Genomic DNA, 24,115 nt, shown 5'->3' with positions numbered 1-24,115 from the left:
TCTTGTGAACAGTTGGTTGTTGACTATATTTCTTTAAACTGTATCTTTTGTCAAGTTTTCATTACACAATAGTCACTTTTGCGCCTTGAATCTTGCACCTGATTAGGTATGAAAATACTAAAACTAATACTGAAACTAACTGAAACTAACTAAAACTAAGCATGAAACCAAAAATAAAAACTAATAAAAACGAGCAAAACCACTCTGAAAACTAATTAAAACTAACTGAATTAGAGAAAAAAAAGTAAAAACTAACTAAAACTAAACTATAATGTAAAATCCAAAACTATTATAACCCTGGTTTGTATGTATGGCTGGACCTGGGTCTGGGCCTTGTGCCTTGCCTCCTGGCCACTCCTTGCTGGTTGCCTCCTCCCCCCTACCCCCCTGGGATGGGGGTGCCTCGGGGTTCCTGGGTGGGGCTGGGTGTTCTGGCGTGGGTACTGGCCTGCCCCCCTTGGGGGTGCGGTGCGGGGCTGCGTTGGCTTCTTCGGCGTGGGGGGGGGCTCTGTGGAGGGTCGGGCGGTCCTTGGGTGCCGTGGGCCCGGGAGCCCTGCCGCCGGCCAGTGCAGGGGGCTGGCCGCTGGGGGGGGGCTGGCTTCTCATCGCCTTGGGTTCCCTGGAGCCCTCGCTCCTCGACTGGGGGGGCTCCGTCTGAGACCACCCTCTCCCGTCTGCTGGGGTAGGTGTGCGGTTGTCTTTGGACTGAGTGGCCGGGGGTCTTCCTGGCTCTTGGTGGGCTGCTGGTGGCCTGGGGTTCCGGGGGCTTTCCGTACCTGCCTCTGGCTTCTGATGGGTGGAGCTGCAGCGTTTTGCCCTCATTGGTAAGTACGTTCCATGACACAGACACAAACATGACACAGACACAAACGCCCACTCAATCACAACTCAACAAAATTGTTGGTGTGCGTAACATGCTTTGTTAGTTTTGTTTTTCACACACAAATTTATTTTTGCAAGTATTGATAGTATTTTTTTATATGTTAAAGTGATGAACTATCTGATTAATAGACTTGTGCTCTTTCCCCTTTTTTTTTTTTTTTTTTGCTCCCTTTCTCTCTCCCTTTTTCTTCTCTTTATTTTCCTCTTCTTCAGCCTGTCAGCTCTGGCTGTTACATAGTATGTGGAAAAATAACTCAGATAAATAAAATAAAGGGTTAAAACAACAACAAGAAGAGCCTATTGAGAACCTATAGAGCTCATCTTGAAATAGCAAATATGTCTGGCACAACAACGCATTCAGATCACAGTTCTGCTTGCAAGATCTACCAGACATGACAGGCTAAAAAAAAAAAAAAAAAAAAAACACAGACCGGCCCTCCCTGGGTTATGACAGTACCCCCCCCTCAACGGGAGCCTCCCGGCGACCGAAACTTCTCTGGACACCGTCTCCGGAAGTCCCGCACCATGCCTTTTTCCAAGATGTTAGCCTGGGACACCCAGGACCATTCCTCAGGACCGTAGCCCTCCCAGTCCACCAAAAACTGGTAACCGCGCCCACGGCGACGTGCGTCCATAAGGCGATGGATAGTGTAGACCTGCTGGCCGTCAATAATCCGAGCGGGGGGAGGAGAAACAGACGGGGGGCACAAAGGACTGGAGGAGACAGGTTTGAGTTGCGAAACATGAAAGACGTTGTGGATGCGCATGTTACGAGGCAACTTCAGACGGACAGACACCGGATTGACAATAGACTCAATCTCGAACGGCCCAAGGAAGGTTGGAGCGAGCTTCCGAGACTCCACACGTACTGGAACATTCTTAGTGGACAGCCATACCTGCTGACACCGGCTGGTAGTCTGGTGCAGGGGTCCGGTGGCGATCAGCAATCCGCTTGTTCCGCTCTTTGGTCCGGAGAAGAGCAGCGTGGGTGGCCTTCCATACCCGACGACAGCGACGAAGGTGATGTTGGACCGAGGGAATGGTGAGGTCCTCTTCGATGGCAGGAAGAAGAGGTGGTTGAAAACCCTGGGCAGCTTCGAACGGGGACATGCCCGTGGCGGTGGAAGAGAGAGAGTTGTGCGCGTACTCAATCCAAGGTAGATGAGAGCTCCAGGTGGCCTGATTGGAAGATGCCACGCACCGCAAAGCCGCCTCTAACTCCTGGTTGGCACGTTCGGTCTGGCCGTTGGTCTGTGGATGGTAACCAGAGGAGAGGCTCACCTTAGCTCCGAGGGATTCGCAGAACGCCTTCCACACCCGGGATGTGAATTGGGGCCCCCGATCGGACACTATATCTTCAGGAATTCCATGTAGTCGGAAGACATGGTTGGTCAGGAGTTGTGCTGTTTCCAGGGCGGAAGGAAGCTTGGGCAAGGCGATGAAGTGAGCTGCCTTGGAAAAACGGTCTATGATGGTCAAGACAACGGTATTCCCTTCTGAAGGAGGGAGGCCAGTGATAAAGTCCAGCGCTATGTGGGACCATGGTCGCTTGGGAGTAGGTAGCGGCCTAAGGAGACCAGAGGGAGAAGACAACGATGGTTTATTCTGTGCACAGACACTGCATGCTGCCACGTACTCACGGGTCTCCTTGATCAGCGTGGGCCACCAGAAATAGCGCTGGAGAAAGGAGACCATGCGATTAGCTCCGGGATGACAGGTGAATCTAGCTGTATGTGCCCACTGCAGAACCCGGGCCCAAACCTGGGAGGGCACATAGAGGCGATTGGGGGGTCCGGTGCCAGGGTCTGGTTCGGCCTGGAGAGCCGCTCGAACGGCGGACTCGATCTCCCAGGTGAGGGTGCCGACAACGCAGGAGGGAGGCACGATAAACTCCGGCTGGACAGAGTGGTCCGAGGAGCAGAATTGTCGAGATAAGGCGTCGGGCTTCACATTCCGTGACCCAGGCCTGTAGGAGATGGTGAAGTTGAACCGAGTAAAAACAAGGCCCACCTGGCTTGTCGCGCATTAAGGCGCTTAGCGGACCGGAGATATGCCAGATTCTTGTGGTCCGTCCACACCAGGAATGGATGGGTCGCGCCCTCCAGCCAGTGCCGCCATTCCTCCAAAGCCAACTTGATGGCCAACAGTTCCCGATCCCCCACGTCGTAGTTCTGCTCAGCTGGCGAGAGGCGACGGGAAAAAAAAGCACAGGGTCGAAGGCCACCTGTGGCCTGTTGAGAAAGGACTGCCCCCACTCCCACGTCGGATGCATCCACCTCCACCACGAAGGCCCTGGACAGGTCAGGCTGGATGAGAACCGGAGCGGAGGCAAACCGATTCTTCAGAAAGGAGAAAGCACCAGCCGCAGCCGAGGTCCACCTGAAAGGCAACTTGGGAGAGGTGAGAGAAGTAAGAGCATGGGTGATGGTGCTATAGTCCTTAATGAAGCGGCGATAGAAATTAGCGAATCCGAGAAAACGCTGTAGCTGTTTCCGATCCGATGGCTCGGGCCAATCCAGAACCGCCTGTACCTTAACCGGGTCAGCTTTCATTTGCCCCTTTTCAATGATGTAACCCAAAAAGGAGACAGACTCAACGTGAAATTCGCACTTCTCTCCTTTCACAAACAACCGGTTCTCCAACAGCCGCTGCAACACCAGCCGAACGTGCTTCCTGTGCTCCTGCAACGAGGGAGAGAAAATCAGGATGTCATCTAAGTAAACAAACACAAAGTGGTTAATGAAGTCCCTAAGGACGTCGTTAACGAGGGCCTGGAACACTGCCGGGGCATTGGTCAACCCGAAGGGCATCACAAGGTACTCGAAGTGACCGAGATGGGTGTTGAAAGCTGTTTTCCATTCATCTCCTTCTCGTATGCGAACGAGATGATAGGCGTTCCGGAGGTCCAGTTTAGTGTAGACGGTCGCCCTCTGTAGGAGCTCAAAAGCGGAGGTGAGGAGTGGCAGTGGATACTTATTACGAACAGTGATAGCATTGAGGCCCCGGTAGTCAATACAGGGGCGGAGAGACTTGTCTTTCTTTGACACGAAGAAGAATCCAGCGGCCATGGGAGAAGTGGACGGCCGAATGAGGCCAGCTGCCTGGGCTTTGGTAATATACCGTTCCATGGCGTCCCGTTCATGCTGAGAAAGGCTGTAGAGTCTGCTGGATGGATAGGGAGCCCCAGGCACGAGATTGCTGGCGCAATCGTAGGGTCTGTGAGGAGGCAAAGAGACGGCCCGGTCCTTACTGAACACCTCAGCCAGATCGTGATAGGCTGAGGACACCCCAGACAGATCGGATTTCGTCTCCCCCCTGGGCGTGGAAGAGCGGTTAACAGAGGGCGTGGCGGACCGGAGACAATGCTGGTGGCACCGCTCGTTCCACCCTGCGATGCTTCGAGTTGTCCAATTGATATGGGGGTTATGCAACTGTAACCACGGAAAGCCAAGGACGATGGGAGTCTGTTGTGAATCAAAAAGAAAAAATGACAAATGTTCTGAATGGTTACCCGACAGGGTGAGGGAGAGCGGCCGGGTCTTGTGAGTGATAACAGAGAGAGCAGCGCCGTCAAGTGCCGAGACCCGGAGCGGAGTGGGCAAGGCTATGGATGGAACGTCCCACTGCTGGGCGAGGGCGGAATCCATAAGATTTTGCTCAGCCCCAGAATCTATTAATGCCAACGCCGTGTGGGAACCGGAGGGAAGCTCAAGCTTTGCCTGGACCGTGAATCTCAGCAGGGAGGAACAAGAGTTAAGTTGGCCCGCCAGTACCCCCACCTTTACTGACGGACACGACCTTTTGGGCGAACAGGACAGGAAGCGATGAAGTGACCCATCTTGCCACAATACATGCATTCCCCCGCCTCCCATCTCCGTCGGCGTTCCAAAGCAGACAATCTGGCCCGTCCAAGCTGCATAGGTTGCTCCTCCGCGCCACCAGGAGTCGCCGTGCGCCTGGTGTCATCCTCCGGGGATCCTCTCCGGTCACCGGAAGCAGCGCGGTGAAAGGCATGCTGGGAGTCGTAGTTGCCCGGGGTCCGCCGTGCTCTCAGGCGATCGTCTAGACGAATACACAGTGAAATTACCGCCTCCAGAGAAAGAGGTAAATCGCGGGTTGCAAGTTCATATTTGAGGTCGTCACTAATGCTATTCAAAAATACTCCTCTGAGCGCTCTCTCCTCCCAGCCGGCTTCCTCAGCGAGAATGCGGAAGTCCACGGAAAAATCCGCCATACGCTGTCTGCCCTGCCGCAGACTGACCAATCTCTGAGCCGCAGCCTCAGGGCAGGATCCCTTGTCAAAAACTTCTTTAAAGCGAGACAGGAAAGTGGGGAAAGACAGGTCGGGGTTACCTCGTAAAACAGCGTGCCCCCACTCCAACGCCCTTCCCCGGAACAGGTTGACCATAAATCCAATTTTTGCGCAGTCTGAAGCGTAGGCGAGTCTTTGCTGTCTGAAAACTAGTGAACACTGGGTTAGAAATCCTCCACACTTCCCTAGCTCACCATGGAATACCTCAGGAGTGGGCAGGGCTTTCTCTGGTGTTCCGGTGGCTTCGGATGCGGAGGCTGACACTACCGACGGTGCCGGCGGCGGCGCAGATGAATCGGGCTGGCGAGGCATGGCAGATAACACAGTGGGTTCCAACATACCTCGTAAGTCAGCCAGGTGTTGAGTGGTAGCACTAAGTTGGCTTGTGATCAGGCGAAGCATGTGGTCATGGCGCTGGAGGGTCTCTTCCTGGTTGGCCAAAGTCCTGCTGATGGGATCAGCCTCCGCGGTGTCCGATTGTGGCTGGATCATTCTGTCACGACTGAGAAGGAGAAGACACACAGGCGGTAACTGATGAGAGCAGAGTGCAAGTTTATTTACAGTGGTAGTGAGAATGTGTGAAGGGAAGCAGGTCCGGGGAATTTGTGGGAAAAAAAAGCTGGTGGCAGCGGTGGATGTGGAATGAGGTGGGGGGGGAGACTCCGAGGGGATGAGGGGAGGCCAGTCAGATGAGGGAGCGAACGGGTGAATCCTGGAACCAGCGGTGGCACGGCGTGGAATGGGGTGGCGAGCGGCGAGCAGAGAGGCCAAGGGGAGGAGGAGAGGCCAGGCAGGTGAGTGAGCAGGCAGGGGGAAAGGTCCCGAGGATCAGCGGTGGCACGGCGTGGGACGGCGTGGCGAGCGGAGAGCAGGATTTCCAGGGAGCGAAGGCAGGAGCCGACACGGAGATCTGGGGAAGACGAAAAGCGAAAAAACAGGTAAGTCTGGGAACACACGACAGGAAGTCACCGAAGGAGCCGACACTAACTTGGAAGTAGTCAATGATCCAGCGACGAGTGAATGTCCGCTGGCAGCTTAAGTAGTTCCACCTGATGCCTTGATCCATAACAGGTGTGGTGGAGCCACGCCCACGTATCTGCCCAGAGGTGGAGACGCCTGAAACCCCTCTCCATCTCTGCTGGACAACCAATGACTCACAAACACAAAAACACAGACCGGCCCTCCCTGGGTTATGACAGTACCTTGTTTAGTTGCTAAGTTTTGCATATTTTTAGTTGTTAAATTTCCATATTTCTAGTTGTTAAGTTCCTTGTTTAGTTGCTAAGTTTTGCATATTTTTAGTTGTGAAATTTCCATATTTCTAGTTGTTAAGTTCCTTGTTTAGTTGCTAAGTTTTCCATATTTTAGTTGTTAAATTTCCATATTTTTAGTTGTTATGTTTCCTTTCTTTGTTGCTAAGTTTTCCATATTTTAGTTGTTAAATTTCCATATTTTTAGTTGTTAAGTTTCCTTTCTTTGTTGCTAAGTTTTCCATATTTTTAGTTGTTAAATTTCCATATTTCTAGTTGATAAGTTCCTTGTTTATTTGCTAAGTTTTACATATTTTTTAGTTGTTAAGTTTCCTTCATTCTTTTTTTATGGAAAAATAAACACAATTGAAAATGAATTGAGCGCCTCCTGCAATTTTCATTAAAAGAATGCACGAGTTTCATTTTAGAAATTCAACATGGACCAGCTCTTTATCCTCTCCAGGATATCCGAATGTGCGTGGGAGTTTGCCCAACCAGTCTACATGTGCTTTGTGGACTTGTAGAAGGCATTCGACTGCGAACAGTGTGACTGGCCTCTCTCTTAGAGAGAGGGTGAGGAGTGCGGCCATTCGGGAGGGGCTCAGAGTAGAGCCGCTGTTCCTCCACATGCAGAGGAGCCAGTTGAGGTGGCTCGGGCATCTGACTAGTGATGGCAATTCCGGCTCTTTTCAGAGAGCTGGCTCTTTAGGCTCGGCTCCCAAAGAAGAGCTGGCTCTTTTGGCTCCCAAGTGACTCCTCAGATTTTACTTTAAAAAATGTGTAAAATGAAGTACTAATGTAAAAACATACATTATGTGAAATGTTTCTTTATATGCTCAACATAGAATAGAGTGCTCCAAATACAAATTATAAAACAAAAGATTGCCACTCAGAAAAAACAAGGGCCTTTGAGGGGTTGATCCTGTTTTTCCTACCTGATATAACCTGCCCTGTTTTGTTCTTCTAATTGCTTTACACAAACAGCAGCAGGAACATACCGGTCGTTTGGTTTTAGTTAAATGTTAAAGAGTAAAGGAGGTTTAAATTAATAGTAACTCTGCTGTGGCTGTCAGTGAAGGCTGATTTTAGATGAGACTATACATATTAAATAATAACCGCGGTGGCGTGGTGGTTAGCACTGCTGCCTCACGGTAATAACATCTAGAAGGTGTGGGTTTGATTCCACCGTGGCCCAGGTCTCTCCCTCTCTCTGTGTGGAGTTTACATGTTCTCCCCGTGTCTGCGTGGGTTTCCTCCAGGGGCTCCGGTTTCTTTCCACAGTCCAAAGACATGCACTTACTGGGGTTAGGTTCATTGGCAACTCTAAATTGCCCATAGGTGTGAGTGTGGATGTTGTCTGTCTCTCTATGTTTGCCCTGCGACAGGCTGGCGACCTGTGCAGGGTGTACCCTGCCTCTCGCACTATGTCAGCTGGGATAGGCTCCGGTGTGTTGTTATTTTTAGCTCTGGAGAAAATTAAAAGAAAAAATATATATAAAAAAATACACTTTCACAATTTGAGAATAGATCTTGAAAACAGATTTTTTTTTTAGGATCAATTTACCATATATAGCAGTCCTTTCTATTTCCTTTTGAAGTGAATTTACTTTTGCATCCATATTACCCCATTGAGTAGTAAAAGCAATCCTAACAGCAATTAAGGCAACTTAATTGCATAATAAGAGCTGTTCCAGTTCACCAAAAACTACAGAAAGGAGCTTCAGCACTTTCTTTAGCACAGGATACACTGGGAGCATCCTTTATGAAAGGAGAGAAGAAAGGACTGTCCCATCATTCATTCTGATGAACCATCCGGCCCCTCATGAAAACAATCGACATAATAAGCAAAGTGATGCAGATCAGGCAAATGATCTGATGACAGACCACCTCCTTGCCAAAACGCCCTCTTTATGAGCAATGAAGCCAAAAATCTGAAAAGGATGTAAAATGATTTGAATGAAGCCCAGAGGATGAAGAATGCACTGAAGTTAACTTCACTGAGGTGAAAGTTAGTGGCATGTCGCACATCAAGCACTTCCTCTTATGGACTGATGTCACTGATGGGAGGTCATAGCCTCGGGGAGCTGACTGCAAATAGTCTAGCCCCTTTAGTTTAGAACAGACAAAAATGACCTCTGTCCAGGAGTGCCAAGGTATAGGTGCATGCAGTACTAAGAGGACAGGGATGTAGCTTGTAGCCATGAAAGGTCTTAAAAGTAATCAATACTATCTTATTGTTAAATCATTTCTAGCTGCCCACATGGCAGCTGTATCCCAGTTCAGCCTCAGCTTCTGATGATGCAGCATCTGAAAGTGTTGTTTGGTATCAGATCAATACAATTCAATTCAAACACATTTTATTGACTTGACAGTTTTTAAAATCGGTATTGGAAAATCATCAAAAACAAAACCAGTTTAGTCACATATCACAAAAACAGAAAAAAGAACAAGATTATAACACACAGAATAATACATATGATTAATTCAATTGTGTTTGTTGCAATTTAATGAAATATTAATATAAATAAATTACACACAATATATTGTCAAGAGTATTCTGCCTTCACACACATGAAATTGAGTGACATCCCATTGTTAATCCATAATGTTTAATATGAAGCTGGCCCACCCTTTGCAGCTACAATAGTTTCAACTCTTCTGGGAAGGCTTTCCACATGGTTTAGGAGTGTGTTTATGGGAATTTTTGACCATTCTTCCAGAAGTGCATTTGTGAGGTCACACTGACTTTGGATGAGAAGGCCTGAGCTACAGTCTCTGTTCTAATTCATCCCATTTTCTATTGGGTTGAGGTCAAGTTCTTCCACACCAAACTTCCACATCCGTATCTTTATGGACCTGCTTTATGCACTGGTGTGCAGTCATGTTGGAACAGGAAACTGTTCCCACAAAGTTGGGAGCATGAAATTGTCCAAAATGTCTTGGTATGCTGAAGCATTAAGGGTTCCTTTCACTGGAACTAAGGGGCCGAGCCCAACTCCTGAAAAACAACTCCACACACACTTTGTCACTCCGGAGAACACGTCTCCGCTGCTCTGGAGTCCAGCAGCAGCGTGCTTTACACCACTGCATTGCACTTGGTGATGTGAGGCTTGGATGCAGCTGCTCGGCCATCAAAACCAATTCCATTAAGCTCTTTATACTCCATTATTTCACATGGCCTACCACTTCATGGCTCAGTCGCTGTCATTCCCAATCACGTCCACCTTGTTATAATACTGCTAACAGTTGACTGTTGAATATTTAGTAATGAAGAAATTTCATGACTGGACTTGTGGCACAGGTGGCATCCTATCACGGTACCACGCTGGAATTCACTGAGCTCCTGAGAGCGACCCATTCTTTCACAAATGTTTGTGGAAGCAGTCTGCATGCCTAAGTGCTTGATTTATACACCTGTGGCCGTAAGTTCCAAGGCAACTGCTGCTCCCATGACCCAGCCCTGGATAAGCGGAAGAAAATGGATGGATGGATGGATGGATGGATGGATGGATGGAAAACATAGGAGTAGGTGCCGGTTTGTGGAAGCCGCCATGTTGGACATCACTGTTTAAACTAATGTGGCTAAAGACCAGTCACGTATGTTGTACACCTTATAAGTTACTTTTAATTTAAAGCTCACAAATAACTCTTTCTTTTGATATATGACCATTTAACCTTCGTACATGTATATTTTCATCATCTCTTTCTCATCATGTTTCTCATCCTCCTCTTCATCTTCCTCCTCCACACCTGCTCTCTCCTCCCTCATTTCCACCTTATCCTCTTCCTCCTCACCTCATATCCTGAGCTGAAGTCAGGGCTCTAATACATGAAAGCTTGCATAAAAATGTATTTATTCCCAATATTGTTGCAATAACTTATTGTCAGCAGGTTAGACTCTCCTGTCTCTGGACAGCTGTCAGTGATCCAGCTCAACAACAACAGCTGTTTATAAGCTAACATGCCAGCTGATGCTAGGCGTGAGTTTCTGAAAAATCACACTTTCCCTCTGATAAACAGCATGATTATATTCTCACATTGTATGAGTTTATTAGCTAAGTGGCCAATTCCAACACTTCAGAAAAGTTTCACTAGCTACTGAAGGACATGAGTTTTTATGAAGCTTCAAGTACGTTCATGGTAAATGTTTGCCCTTACATCACACATTTATTTGCCTGAGGAACTTTGTCTTAGACTAGAAAATAAACTGATTAAAAATTATTATTTGTGTTTTTTGAGTTTCTTGGGAATAAGGAGTGAAGTGCCGACAGTGCCGACTTCCAGACACTATCAGTGACCAGGAGATCTCCGTCTAAAGGTTAGCAGAGACCTTTTCTAAATATCCAAATCCAATATCCAAATAACCAAAATAATAATAATATGAAGCATTCATCACACTACATAAAAAAAACAAAAAAAGAAAAAATTATTTAGAACACGTGACTCGAGTCTTTCCAATTTTATAGGTCTAATTTCTACAAAAATTACAAACAGGAAAAACAAAAATGCCCCCCCCCCCCCCACCACACACACACACACACACACACCCCTGTCCCCCCCCAGCTTTCCTTACATCTCCATAGTGAAATGCCGACACCTGCTGACATCAAGATGAAAAAAGAGGATCTGCTGAGACTGGGTTGTTCAAGTTGTCCTACTTCCTCCAATCACAGTAAAAAATATTAAATATATAGTAAATGTTGCTGTTTGATAGCATATGTCATAAGACTTCCATGTCTCACACTGCAATTATTGATGAAAGTGCACAGTTTAACTTTTTCCACAATGAGTCAAACAAGCTTTATGTTGCATAAGAAAACTGTGAAAGGAAATGCTGTTGTGAGTAAACTCTTTCTTCTATTTTATTTCATATAAAAACAGAATCTGACACAGGCGCTCAAATGTTGTCTGAACTGTTGTTGGTGTTGCTCTTCGTCATCTTCCTCCTCTGCCTCTCACATTGCTTCCTTCCATTGTTGGTGTCAACCTTCAACTCAGCCTTGCAGGCTGTGCCCTCTGTGCCCTCACAGTGTTTGAGAAATGACATCTATGCTTCACTTCTGCCTAGAACATGTTTAGAGGTTTTGTTGAACATTTTTATCACTCTGATATTGGTATTTTACTATATCATTTATTAGTACATATATTAATCTGAATTAATGGTCACATTATATATTATTTGTCACCTATATTGTCACTCACGCACTGGAACACTGCATGCTTTAGGTGAGTGGAAAGGACTGAGGCCTGCCCAGCCCAGGGCCTTGGTTAGTACTGCACTCATTCATATTTAGAGGCTCACCTTTGTACACAGTGCACTTTTGACACAGTATTGCCAGTGTGAAGGTCAAGTAGCAGGGAGTGTGTGTCCTGAAAAGGGGAGTTGAAGTCCCACCTGAGCTACTGTAATAATATAAGGGAGTAAATTTGTGTATTGAGATAAGACCGGCCTAAAAGTGTTTCAAGTTAGTGAAAATATGGATAGAAGGGCGGGTTAGTGCTCTGGTGGGAGGTGTTTTCACGTGGGAAAGTTGTTTGTTTTGACAGCCCGGAGAACAGTCTTGGAGCCATTGCATGAGGATCAAGCTAGTACGGTTCATAGTGGATTGGGAGCATCCTTCTATGCCCACTGGTCCTGATAACAGCAGGGGGAGGTGTGAGTTTGGGCAATAAAAGGCAGTGGCAAAGTTGGGAGGGAGCGCTCTTGTTTGCTCTTCCTCTGTTACCTTTGCAACGGCTCCAAGGCACTCCCTCCCGGGAGGGCTTTTTGCTTTCTTGTACTCTGTTTAACTCTGGACTTCTACTTCTTTTTTCACCCCATTTTACTGACTTTTTTCACTCATTACTTTCTTCCACTCTTTTGTACTTTACTTCTCCCTTCTTACTTTTTAACTTTGCTCACTTACAGTCCTTTCCTCTCCTTCTACTCTTTTTGTTCCTGCATCTTTCTCTGTCTCTGTATTTCTCAGTCTCAACTATGTTACTCTCTGTGTTTTGGTCTTTGCCTGTGTTTTGTGTAACTAAGATGTCTAATAAACAGCCTGCACTGGAATCTGTTCATCTCAGTGATTTATTGGAAACTTTGGATTTAATGGGTTTGGAATTTTCAGCCAAAAGGAACATGGAGACCCTTAAAAATGTTACCAACAGTTTTAAAAAAAAAGATGATTGTGTCTAAAAAGGTAAGGACTGTTTCAGCATTTCTTGATTCAATAAATCAGTTTAGGAGAGTTTAGTTTGGAGAATGTAACTTAGTGCTTCAACAATTCAGAAAAGCTTTCCATAAAACAGGCACTTTTTTAATGAACACCGTGTCCTCTATGACTTCATTTTCATTACAGCTGTAACATATTAACATATATGTAACAAAGACACTCTCCCTCCAGCAGGTTTCATTGTCATCAATGAGTTTAGTTTTGGAAAAACTTTGCTGACCAAATATTTAATCCAGTCGTTAGTACAATCTAATCTAATCTCATCATTACACAATATGAACTGGTGATGGGTTTTATCTTATCATGCCTCACTAACTTACTGTTTTCTGTATCATACTTGCTTTACTTTTGGCATTCTTTTCCCAAAGTAGATCCACATTAAGACAGCAAATTTGTTTGACTTTCATTCATTTTTGCCCATTGAATATTAGATACTTTGACCCCATTACTGTGTTTAACAGCAGAAAGAAAAAATACAATACACAGTTATTAAACATCAAAGTGAGAGTGCCAACAATGAATGAAACGATACATATAGAAACAAACATAGATAACATATAAAACCATAGGTAAGGAAGAGTTATATTAAGCCTGACATTGTGCAAGAGAGTACAGCAAATTGCATTAATAAATAATGTTTACACTATAAATCAGAATATGTACACAAAGAATCCAGAAGACAGCAGCAAGAGGATATAATACAAAAGTTTGTGTGTGGGATCTAATGTCCTGACAGGTGTGTTCACCTGTCACAGAAAGAAGAGTTCTTACACAGTTTTACGGAGAACGGTAGGAGTGATTTCCTGAAGCGTTCTTTATGGCAGCGAGGTTAAATCAGTCTGAAGGAGAAGGGACACTGCTGCATCATTAGTGTGGGGTGGAGTGGGTGAGATGGATTGTCCATAATAGAGAGCAGTTTGTTCAGTGACCTCCTGTCCCTCACTGACTCAAACAACAACAAATTCTGACCTCTGATGGTTCCAGGCTTGTGAATCAGTTTGTTGATCCTGCTGGCATCCCTGGCACTGATGCTGCTCCCCCAGCAGACAACAACAAAGTAGATATCACAGACTGGTAGAAGATCTCCAACATCTTTCTGCATACATTAAAGGATCTGAGCTTCCTTAGAAAGTACTTCTCATCCCCTTCCTATACACAGCATCACTGTTAGTCCTCCAATCCAGTCATTCAGGTGAACGCCCAGGTGCCTGTAGCTGTCCACCATTTCCACGTCCTCGCCCAGGATGTTAATGGGCTTAGCCGCAGTTTTATTCCTACGGAAGTCAACCGTCCTCTCTTTTGTCTTGAAGTAATTGAGAAGGAGGTGATTTCTGCTGGACCACTCCACAAAACTCCTCACCAGCTCGTTTTAGTCCGACTCCTGCCCACACTTAATACATCCTATCATTGCAGTGTCATCAAAGAACTTGTGCAGGTGTCATGTTTCACTGTTGTACTGGAAATCTGAGGTGTACAAGGTAAACAGGAATGGAGATAGAAGTGTCCCCTGTGGTGCCCCAGTATTGCTAACCACCACATCAGACAGATGTGGCCATTATCTGCTACAGCCATCACAGTCACGGTGGTCAAACCTTAACACCAGACAACGTGTGTAATTCACATCTCAAAACAATAATAACAATGAGAGAGCAGCACAACATAGCTGACAACTCTGTAACTAACACATAAACACCGACATGAACACTCCCATCAGTTTTTTCCACGTTCATCTGATCCAAACAACAACAAAAAAATCAGTGTCAGCTGATCACACGGCCCACATTCCATGTTTTAACATGGAAAAACATTGTACTACTCCTCATTGTATGCACTACATTATAAAAAAAAAAAATCACGTTAGTAATCCACCACTAAACTGCCACATATAAGCCATTTTCTTACTAGCCAGGTTTGTAACAATGAAATAGAGAGAAACACGCTAAAAGCAAACCCTACTGTCTCAGCACAAGAAGGGGAAACTTCGAGACAAAGGATTGTTTCAAACACATCACAGATTTGGGATTGTATGCACTGCATTTTAAACAAATACTTTAATTAGAAATCACGTTAGTAATAGATATTTTATTTTCATTAAATTAGGTTTAGTAGGACATGTTAGGACACGTTTTGCCGTGAACCCGCAGTGCCACCAAATTTGAGGGCAACACACGCACGCATGCACGAACATGAACACGCACCATGGGGGCGGTGGGGGGCAGAAAGGGCAGCAGGTATACAGGGGTGCAGAGCCACCTACCTATTACTACTGTTCTTACACTATAATAATGCTACAAACAGAATGTAAAGCACTGAAAACTTTCAGTGTGATATTAGTACTGCTCTTATAAAGAATCTGAACACTTGCACTGCTTAACCACTGCTTAATACAAAAGTATTGTAAACAGCCTATGACAAAACAAACTGAAGACAGCTCTACATGTTACCTCATTTATTCTGCTCCCAGTGATTGCTTCAAACTTGAACATCTTCTGCCTGCTACATTTTCAACAACCTTCAGAAATGAAAAAAGAAAAGTTGAACAAACTTAGAGAGCCATGATTTCTGTATACACCCAATAAGAATTATGACAAAGACATATGACAATATGTGAGGTGCGTATTTGAGCATTTTTCTCAAAGTAAGTTTTTACTTCTCTCAATCAAATCCAGTGGCTGTACAAAGTCCTCTTAACTTAAGTGAGGGATTGACATTAACCATTTTAGAGAGGCCACCAAAATACAGATGAAAAACTAGTGAAAAAAATACTGTGTACTGGTTTGTAAGCTCTCAAACAGCCAAGACATGCCTAATTTTCTGAAGATGAAATATGTTCAAATTGAAGTGGAATGAATGAAAGTGTTAGGAATTCACAAATATGCCAACCGTGAAAGACATGGCAGCACATTTTATAGCTACTATTGAAAAATAAAGGCAGCCATCCTCTCACATTACCCAGCATGCATCACCTCCTCCCATCAACCAAATAACAGATGCAAAATTTACAGTCTGTAATTATCTGCTGAATCTTCTTTGTGGTCTTCCTCTTTTCCGACCACCTGGCAGCTCCATATTCAACATCTTTTGTCCAGTATATCCACTATCATTCCTCATGTCCACATGTCCAAATCGTCTCAGCCTCGCCTCTCCAAATTTGTGTCCAAAATGCTCAACCTGAGCTGCCCCACTGATTTAAACAGATTTTAACGTCTTAAACTCTGTCACCTCCAGCTCGGCCTCCTGTCTTTTTGTCAGTGCCACCATCTTCATACATTTCCTAAGAAAGTACAGCCCCGTTGTTGTATGGGTCTTTGCCGTGTTGCAGCGTTCATTAAACAGCTATGCCAATGCTCACTTTCTGGTTCTCTGTGCTTAGCATTACGCACACAACATGGTGTCAGAAGTGGGATAGCTCTCCATGGGTCCTCACCTGCTCGTGAAGCCCGTTTCCAGATGTTCTTAGCTATCTTCACCGCTGATTCGGCCTTACCATTGGCCTTTGGGTGGCGTGGGGATGAGGTAATGTGTTCAAATCCCCAGTCCCGAGCAAACTGTCTGAAAAGAGCACAATCGAACTGTGAGCCACAGTCTGTGATTACACGATCAGGCTGCCCATACCTGGCAAATTGGGCCTTGCAGTTTCTGATTGTCGTTTCAGCAGATAGGTCAGTAAGGTGTTCTATTTCCCAGAAGTCTGAGTAGTGGTCTATCATCAGCAGAAAATCCTTCCCTGCATAATTAAACAAATCCATGCTTAAGATTTGCCACGGCCGCTTAGCAAGGGGATGCGACATCATAGTCTCTTTTTGTTGGTCATGTGCATACTCATTGCATGTGGCACATTGTCCCACAAAAGCCTTAATTTCTCCCTGCATGTTGGGCCAGAAGAGTGTCTGCCGAGCCTGCCTGTAGCAAGCCTCTGCTCCCACATGGCTCCAATGGATACGGCGGAGCATTTCAGGACGCAGCTTCTTGGGAATGATGGCCCTGTCACTTTTGAAGAGGACCCCATTCTGCACACTAATCTCATCCCTGAAGGCCCAATATTCTCTGATGGCGATCTGTGTGTCACCTCTCTGGTCTGGCCAGCCCTCCAGTACTGCTGATTTTAGGGCCTGAAGGTGTTCATCCGTCTCTGTGTATTGTCTGATTTGGGTCAAACGCTGACTTGTAACATTGAGGTAGTCAGCTTGGTTTACCTGTTCAGCTTCCAACTCTGCATGTTGAGCTACTGAGCAAACCGACTGCCGTATGAAGGGCTGGTCCGAACTGAGAGGGGGTGTCGTGGCTCTGCTCAGTGTATCACTCAAGTACATCTCTGGGCCAGGTTTCTAGACCACGTTCAGGCAGTAGCCCTGAAGAGTGAGCAGCATGCTTTGCAGTCGTTTAGGAGCACTGAGGAGGGGCTTGCTAAAGATGGCAACGAGTAGATTTGCGGCCAGCAGAACTTGTTCCACCTGAGGTCAGTGCACGGCCCGAAAACTCGGCCACTCACGGCATGTCCAGCGAGAGCAGCTCATCCATTCAGGAGGATCCACGGGAGCTCATCAGCAGGCCGGTGAGTCCCTCTACAACTCGCCAGCCCCCCACGGATCATGCAAGACGGACCCTAGCACGGACTCCAGTACAGCCTGTGCGCCACACAAGGAGTGGCAGGCTCACCAAGCCCCCAGAAAGACTGAACTTGTGAAATCAAACATACACACATTACAAAAAAAACAAAAAAAAAAACAGTAAGTGATATATGTTGTCACTGCTTCAATGTTAATATCTCAGATATGTCCTGATGTTGAGATAATGACCAGTTAGGGGTCATATTGGACATGAGAAAGGGGAACAGTAACAGATAAGCATGCATCTTTTACTAGTTATGTTAAAAGTAATCGCAGTAATATTAAGTGTTTAATGAAAGTGTTAAAAGGCGAGATGTTATGGGGTAAACTGTGCCACCCTGTGGTGGCTTGGGGGTATTTGGAAAAGACGTACCTAAGAAAGTACAGCCCCGTTGTTGTATGGGTCTTTGCCGTGTTGCAGCGTTCATTAAACAGCTATGCCAATGCTCACTTTCTGGTTCTCTGTGCTTAGCATTACACACACAACATCGGCCTCCTGTCTTTTTGTCAGTGCCACCATCTTCATACATTTTCTTAACCACTTTTTCACTTCAGGGTTGCAGGGGGGCTGGCTCCTGTCCCAGGTATCGGGCAAAATGCACAATACTTTTTTTGTTTAAAAAGCTGATCCCTAAACTAAACCCACAAATAGATTTCTTGTGAGGTTTATGTGTCCTGTTTCCCGCCTAGAGTCTGTATGTGCTGCACGATTATGGTATCATTATAAACGTGTGTTTACCATAATGAATGTGGCAACAGGAAGCCTGGTAATTACAGAATGAATTATTTGAGGTATTATTATTGTGCTGTGGGGCTTTAGGGTTGACAGAATACACAGAGGTCTCTACCTCTGGGCTGCTTAAAGATCCAGTTTATCCAAATGACCAAAGCTGCATATACAGCAGGTGCTGTCAGGCTTCAGATATATACATCATTCCCCTCCACAGTCCATGGCCCAGTGTTTCAATGAGATCTTGTAAGCCGTTGTTTTACTGCTCATGCTTACATCTACAATAAGAAAATGGAGCTGAGCAGCTGCCATTTTTATGCATCTTTTCACACTAGTGACCTAAATACAGCTGTAGTCTACACTTTATTTATTTATACAATAAAAGTATTTTTATGAAATAAATCAATCAAATGTAGTGTAATGTAGTGTAGAATGAATAAAGAATTTTGAATGTAACAACATGAGACTTGCATGAAGTGTTTCCACGGTGACTCTTCTAGAATTCTGCTTCAGAGCTCAAAAACAATTCAGTTGTGGAAGAGAGGCGATCGTGTTTGGAGTGTTTTGGTTTGTGTCTTTGAGTTCTCAAAGTTTTCGGAGTATATTTGGCTGGTTTTTTTTCCCCCTGTTGCGATACACAACAGCGGCATTTCGATGGAAAGTAGTAGAGGAATCTACAAACCCATCAGGGTATGAGAGCGTTTTTCTTTGTACTGCATTTAAACCATTTAAAGAGGTTGATGTATTTTTTAAAAGCTAAGAAACTGAGAATCAAATGAACTAATGATGAGTAACTTCTTATTTCTCTGTCAGGTGTTGTTTGGCACACCCATTTATGAAACAACTGTGGACACTTGTTGGCATCTTCAGGGCTACAAGACCCAGGTAAGATCCACTATCCATCCAAGCCCAAACTGACATCAAATATGTTGAAGTCTGCAAAACAGTTTGGTCTTGATGAAATATCTGCTTTTATTTTTAGATTGCAGTGATGAGGGAGTTCCTCAGGCTTCAGCAGGAAGATCATATTCCACCTCAGATCACTGCTGAAGATATGAGCAACTTACTGGTGCAGGAGAGCAAAAAGACAGTGAGAGAGCAGTGAGTTACTGAGACACCTACAGAGCATCCAGCTCTCAGCTGAAAGTCTGTTTGTAATGAAGTGTAAATGCTGACATCAAACCTGTTTTGTTTCCTTTCAAGGCTCTGGGAGTTTAAAATGGAGGATTTTGAAGAAAAAGAGGCCAAACCTCTTCTGAAACTGGTAAGACTAGGAAGCTGATGAGGCTTGTATTGATCTGGAGTTTTGTTTTTGTTTTTTTTCACTATGTTCACAAAAGCTCAAAACAAAAGTGCATTCTCTATGTTTTTGTTCCAGGTGTGGGCAGTAAATGTTAACAACAGAATGAGGGATGTTGAGTTTCAAGCCCAGATGCTCCTGAAATTTCCGAAGGCCACACCTCCTACATTTCAGTGAGTCCCACTTGACAAACATTCATTAACAGTTCAACTACCGTGTTTCACTATTTCTGGCTTTAAAACAACACATATAACCTTAATCTACAGAAATCCTAAACTCCTCAGCATGGCCAAAAAGTACATTGAGATGCTCATAGAGATGCAGCAGGAAACCCAGACCTCCAGACTGCTCACCGCAGAGGACGTGGTGATAGAGGTGGTTCCACGAGTCCTGCAGGGCTTCTGGCAGCTTCCTCCAAAACCCCTCTTGAACATGGCATCCAAGAGTCTGAGTGTACTCTGCACCAGTGTTACAAAGGCAACTTTGGATAAGGTCTCCAAGACTGTCACAACAATGGAAAGCCAGGCCATCTTCTCCAGCTCCATCAGAGATGGCCTGGTCCAGACCATCTTGAAAGAAATTAGAGAGCAAATGCCACTTGACATTCTTCTGAACAGCATTTCAAACGTTGCACCAAAGCTGCTCAGTACAATTGCTGTTGTAGCACAGAAACACATTTGCACTCTCTTTAAAGAAACACCTTTCCAAAGTCTGCCGACGTCTGAGGTTCTGCCCAGTGAGGAACCCACTGCTGAACCTCCTTCCTCATCTGAGGCTCTGCCCAGTGAGGAACCCACTGCTGAACCTCCTTCCTCATCTGAGGCTCTGCCCAGTGAGGAACCCCTTGCTGAACCTCCTTCCTCGTCTGAGGCTCTGCCCAGTGAGGAACCCACTGCTGAACCTCCTTCCTCATCTGAGGCTCTGCCCAGTGAGGAACCCACTGCTGAACCTCCTTCCTCATCTGAGGCTCTGCCCAGTGTGGAACCCACTGCTGAACCTCCTTCCTCATCTGAGGCTCTGCCCAGTGAGGAACCCACTGCTGAACCTCCTTCCTCATCTGAGGCTCTGCCCAGTGAGGAACCCACTGCTGAACCTCCTACCTCATCTGAGGCTCTGCCCAGTGAGGAACCCACTGTTGAACCTCCTTCCTCATGTAAGGGTCGTCTCAGTGTGGAACCCACTGTTGAACCTCCTTCCTCATGTAAGGGTCGTCTCAGTGTGGAACCCACTGCTGAACCTCCTTCCTCATGTAAGGGTCGTCTCAGTGTGGAACCCACTGCTGAACCTCCTTCCTCATCTGAGGCTCTGCCCAGTGAGGAACCCACTGTTGAACCTCCTTCCTCATGTAAGGGTCGTCTCAGTGTGGAACCCACTGTTGAACCTCCTTCCTCATGTAAGGGTCGTCTCAGTGAGGAACCCACTGTTGAACCTCCTTCCTCATGTAAGGGTCGTCTCAGTGTGGAACCCAGTGCTGAACCTCCTTCCTCATCTGAGGCTCTGCCCAGTGAGGAACCCACTGCTGAACCTCCTTCCTCATCTGAGGCTCTGCCCAGTGAGGAACCCACTGTTGAACCTCCTTCCTCATCTGAGGCTCTGCCCAGTGAGGAACCCACTGCTGAACTTCAACATAAGAAAAAGAAGAAAAAAATGGGATTTTTCCGTAAATTCCTGAGAACTCTGTGTTGTTGTTGTGTCAGTCACACAGCAACTGACTGATTATAATTGGATTGAATTAAATTGAATTGTAGTGAATTGAATTGTATTGAATTGAATGTTGACTATTACTCTACATCGCCTACATTGGAAATTATTTGCTTAGTTAGTGTCCAGAATTAAATCCTGTCCATAGCAGGACATCAGTATATTTATCAGGACTCGGGAACATGAGTAAAAGCAGCATTTACACTCTGCAAAGAGTGTAAGAACCATCAGCATCTTCCAGCATTTCCAGATGTGTGTTTTACAGTGGTTTATTTAGGAACAGAGCTGTATCAGTCTAACATAAAACTATCAGCATGAAGGGATGCATGGAAAAATGCCCATTTAGATAAAGACCCTTGTTGTATGACTTCAACGTTTCACTCCTTAATTGTTACTTATAGTACAGCATGTGTGAAACAGATGCCCGTTATGAAGTCACAATGTCATTTGGAGTTCAAAGTCTTCAAATCAGAAAGAGTAACCACTTGGGTAGTTGCAGATATTTGAAAATATGCAGAACTGTGTGTATCAGGAAAGAAACTCAAGTTCCAAAAAACTGTATTTTCAGATAAATAGTTTTAAGAGTCACTCCATGGAAAAGTCAGGTTTTCTGTCCATAGTAGGGTTTAATCCCGAGATCCGGGATTCCCGGGAAATGCGATCAGAACCATTTCCCGTTTCCCGGGAAACGTTAGACGGGAAACCGGGAAAAAAGTCGCGCGCGTCGATTTGACTTTCAGAAAGAAAAGAAAGCTTCAGAATGTTAAATTTAAGGAAATGTTGAGAGAAGGGTTCGTTTAATGCGAAAAGCATTACTCTTCATTTCAGGCATGTTCAGCCTCCGTTTAAGGCTTCAGCTTCATCTCAAGCGTTTTAATAGAGGTATTACACAGTTGTGCTTTTTTCCTCTTTAATTTGTTGAAATCGTAGGCAATGTGTTTACCCTAAGGTATTTTGTATTATATAATTTTATATTATTATATATTGTTATATTGCATTATATAGCCTATAAAATATGCCTGCCCTGAACAATAAAGAAATATCTGTTTAACTTCGAGTGTTTCTTTTCCTCGTTTGCAGCCGCTTACTAACAATCATGAATTAGGATACGGGCCTAATGTGTGAAGAAATTATCATGAAATAGATTGCTTTAACATATTTCGCTTTTAAAATGGAGTTGAGTAAAATGTATATTTTTTTAGGCTATAAGGATTGGCCAGTTTTTCAATAGACGATTCACAGCGAACCTACTTTAACCCTCAGACACGGTGTTATAAATTTGCTGTTGCCAGAATGGCAATGACCAAGTCGTAGTGCATTACTCAAGGCCCTGTGTTATGCCATATTATAGTGTAGTACGGTAGTTAACTTTTCAATGACTATTACAGCGTTCCACTGGTGGAGATATAGCCCAACAGATGTCGCCACGACAGCGCAAGTGGCTGAGCCTTTATCAATGCTGTGGAGATGAACCGTATTGTTTTGCACCAGCAGTTGTAAAATATCTTGGTATAATTCCATGTACAATGCAGGAATATTCGAATTATATTTGTTAAGGGAGTGTTGAGGAACGATACAACACCGCATAGCTCGAGCACTCGAATGTCGAGATGTAGGTTTTATTGCGTTAATCAAGCCGACGTTACCCCCTACTGGGCATAACAGGACATAGCTGGAAAGCTACCTCTACAATATCACAATAGGTTAAGGCCGACACAGGCTACAGAAGGCCTAATTAAAATAAAAAAATAAATAAACTTTTTCCCGGGATTCCCGGGAAATGGCTCTTCATTTCCCGGGATTTGATCCATGTCATTTTCGGGAAAAATATTAAACCCTAGTCCATAGCCTTTACACAAATGTTACATTTGAATAAGACTTTAAAGGTACAATTTGCTGCTGTGCTAAAACAAAACAAAATATTATTTGAACAATTACAGCTTATGGAAACATCAATTTTCCAATTAAAAAAGAAAACAGATAAAGAATGATTGTCAGCACATCAGTGTGCATCTCATGTCTGAATGCATAGAGGATGTATGAGTGAGAATGTACCAAAACACTTTGTCAGCCAAGCAGCCTCCAAGAGGATCAAAAAGGAGTCTCTCGTAGGTTCAGGCAGGTGGGCTCCACCCAGTAGGTACCTGAAAAAGGTAGACACCAGCAATAAGAAAACAAGGCCAGCCCAGTGGCCCTCACAGTTGTGTTTTTCATTATTCCAACATTTTTTCAGTTTGCATTTTATTATGTGTATTGGCTGCTAAATCATTTATGGCTGAAGAACTGTAAAATATTGTTACCATGGATGGATCTTTGGTTCCACATATTTTTAACAATGTTCCCAAGGGACAGTACACATCTTCAATCTTATTTGTAACATTTTTAAAAACTATCAGCATAATATCATGCAAAGAGCTGCTCACTGGCTGAAGGAGGCAGCTCTTCGAACAGGCTCTGCTGGCAGGCTCCCACGTGTCATTCCAGATTTTGCCACTGGAAAATCAAATTTTGGAACAAAAGAACAGCAAGAACTTTAAAATCAGGTTGGGAGTTACTTTATGCACACAGAGGCTTTGCTTAAGCCAAGTAGTAGGCTATAAAAAGAAATACATTTACTTGAATACGGAAATAAATAACGGGTACATACGGAGACACAGATGATTATGAAAAACCAAGAAATTCTGTTTTTTGACTTCAGTATAAAGAATATAGATGTACAATCCTTCTAACAGCCATTTTGCAGGCTTTAACTCCGCTAACTGGACTCACTGAATTGGAGCTCTCCACTGGGTTTACACTGCTGGTGACTTCTGGAGTTTTTTTAATAGAACTGTGTGACAAATATGGTCTGCTGTGAGGCACAGCCTGTCCAAGTCTGTGCTTCTATTTTGATAAGTAAAATTTTAACATTTTCTCATTCTGCTGCTTAACAGGTTCATGAGTGCAGATTCCAAATTACCAACACAGTGCCAACATTTGAAGTTACATTCTGTATGAAGTTAAAGCCAGAAGTTGGTAGGAATTGGTGTTAATTTTTCTGTTTTGTAGTTCCTCATTTTTTAAACTTTTTTAATACTGTGTTCATTTTTGGTGTGTCTTTTATATTGTTCTGTCC

This window comes from Archocentrus centrarchus, chromosome 10, assembly GCF_007364275.1.
Source record: "Archocentrus centrarchus isolate MPI-CPG fArcCen1 chromosome 10, fArcCen1, whole genome shotgun sequence".
In the NCBI taxonomy this organism is placed as follows: domain Eukaryota; kingdom Metazoa; phylum Chordata; class Actinopteri; order Cichliformes; family Cichlidae; genus Archocentrus; species Archocentrus centrarchus.
Note: the sequence above shows the minus strand (reverse complement) of the source record.